The 2470-nt window shown below is 39.9% G+C and overlaps 1 pseudogene; it reads right to left on the bottom strand.

The window, feature by feature from the left end:
- Positions 1-981: 981 nt before the first annotated feature.
- LOC114705620 lies at positions 982-1627 on the bottom strand (annotated as a pseudogene).
- Positions 1628-2470: the final 843 nt, after the last annotated feature.

Here is a 2470-nt window from a genome sequence, read left to right on the forward strand (position 1 = left end):
TGATTGGCTTGATCTGTTTGGGAAGCATCTAGGCAGTGGTACCAGGTCCTGGGCTCGTTGCATGAGTTAGCTGTTTGAAACCTGGGACTTATGCAGGGACGCTTGGCTCAATCTGGGAGGAGGGGACTGGACCTGCCTGGACTGAGTCTACCAGGTCGACCTCAGTCCTCAGGTGAGGCTTTGCCCTGGAGGAGGTAGGAATGGGAGGTGGGCTGGGGGGAAGGGGAGGGGAGCAGGAAGAGGGGGAACAAGGGAATCTGTGGCTGTTATGTAGAACTGAATGGTATTGTAAAATAAAATAAAAGGAAAAATAAAAAAATCATTTAATCTCATATATTCTATTTTGACATAGCCATCTGATTATTATTACAACATCAAGAAATTTCATAGAGACACAATTTATAAAATTATACCTTAATGTATGGCAGAGACCTAATAGTTTTGAGCTCAATAATAACAGTTGATTCCCAGGTTTGTTAAGTAACATTGAGTCAATTTTGAGAAGTCGTATTAACTTAAATGTGAAGAAACACTCTGGTAGCTAGACTTGTGGTCACTTAACTATGTATGGTTAATAAAGTAGTTAGGTTTTTTGTTACAGAAGCAGAAATTCCTTCAGGCTAGAGTGATTTAATCATGCTCACTACATGAAAATCCTTCTCATGTTATTAATCTGAAAAAGGAAAATTCTTCTAATACTCATATATAGAAATGAGGACTTAATGTTTGAAATTTTATTTCATGTCATGGGTTCAGGAACAGTAGCTAAATGTGTGTTTACTCTATGTTAGGAGTTAGTGTAGTCACTCTTTTTATAGTTAAACACATGAAGTGTTTTTTGCTTGGTGCTGAACATCTAAGTTCAGCTTACTCAGAAGAAGTACAAACCAATCATTCAAGGAGCAAAGTCAAGTCTCTAGCGAGTTCTCCTAAGTAAAAGAATAGACTGTACAAAATTCTAGAGTGGATAGGGAAGAGACCTTTTTTTTTTTTTTTTTTTTTTTTACCATGAATGACACTTTATTCAGTCATTTTCTTCACAACTGAAACTCCGGGGATTCAAAATTAACATCTTTGCCTGTGAGCTTCTTATACACACCAGAAAAAGTTTCAACCTTGTACTCCACGTTGTTCTGCTGGGCTTTGTCTAAATGAACCTTTATGAACTGGCTGCCATCCAGTTTCACCCGGATCCTCTTCCCCACAATCTCACTTGGGAAGACTAAGTCCTCGAGGATGGCGTCGTACACTGCAGTTGAGGGTGCGGCTTCTGGGGCGCTTCTGCTTATTTTTCGTGCGGCTTTTCCGAGTTGGCTTGGGCAGAACCCTCCTCTGAGCAATGAAGACCACATGCTTCCCACTGAACTTTTTCTCCAATTCACGAACCAGCCGGACTTGGATTTTCTGAAAAGATTTCAGCTGAGGAACTGGTACAAAAATTATGATAGCTTTCCGGCCACCACCAACTTCAATTTCCTTGGCTGTGGTGATGTTCATTCAGTTCCTGCAGCTGCGCCTTGAGATCGGAGTTCATCTCCAGCTCGAGCAGCGCCTGGGAGATGCCAGACTTGAACTCATCCGTCTTCTCGCCATTGGGCTTCACAATCTTGGTGCTCGAGCTGAACATGGCTCGTCCCTTACGGAGTGCGGAGTGCCGGCTTAGAAAGAGTGGGAAGAAACTCTTAAGGCACACTCCTAGCTGAAAAGCAATACTGCTGCTAGCTGGTGGGGTAATGTCACTTTTTCTTGCAACCTGTGACAGGTTGTCCATGCCCCAGGGGGACAGTCTTCCATCCATGTGTATACTGGCAGCACTATGTATATGAATGTAAATTTGCTTCCACATTCAATTTAATACTAAACACCCAAACAGGGAAGATAGATACTAAACATGCTGTCTGTAACAGTGTTGCAAATACATTTTCCCAGTTCAGTTTATTTCTATCATTCTACTAGAAACTTTCTTTTGTGGAAGCCATTAAACAATGAAGAATTCCTTTGAAAGGACATCTTATGAACAAGATGGATGGAAAATTTGAGTCTTCTCAGATCATGGTGATTTCAGTAAGCATGCTGTTCTCAAACATGGCATCTTGTTTTTCTGTTTGTAAGTCATTCAAATGACATGGAAATTTGACAACAGACACTGTGTGAGACTAGTGAAGGGTCTACCTGGAGACTCTTATACTGCCACTACAATATAGAGTAAGTCTTCTTACCAAAATCATGTACAAATGATTCATAAATAATTTTATCTTTCTTATAAGCCAGGTGACTTTACTTTTTTTATTTATGAAAAAACTCAAGTAATCCTGCATTTACTAAATAAAGAAATAAAACTTTGAGTTCCTGCAAATATGTACTGTGTGTTAGCTATCACTTGAAACTGTTCTTTAACATTAGCTAGCATGTTGTTGGTAGGTACTAAAGACAAAGAAATTTCAGAGAATTCATTTATCCTGCTTTGAAA

Source organism: Peromyscus leucopus, chromosome 2 (genome assembly GCF_004664715.2).
Source record: "Peromyscus leucopus breed LL Stock chromosome 2, UCI_PerLeu_2.1, whole genome shotgun sequence".
Classification (NCBI taxonomy): domain Eukaryota; kingdom Metazoa; phylum Chordata; class Mammalia; order Rodentia; family Cricetidae; genus Peromyscus; species Peromyscus leucopus.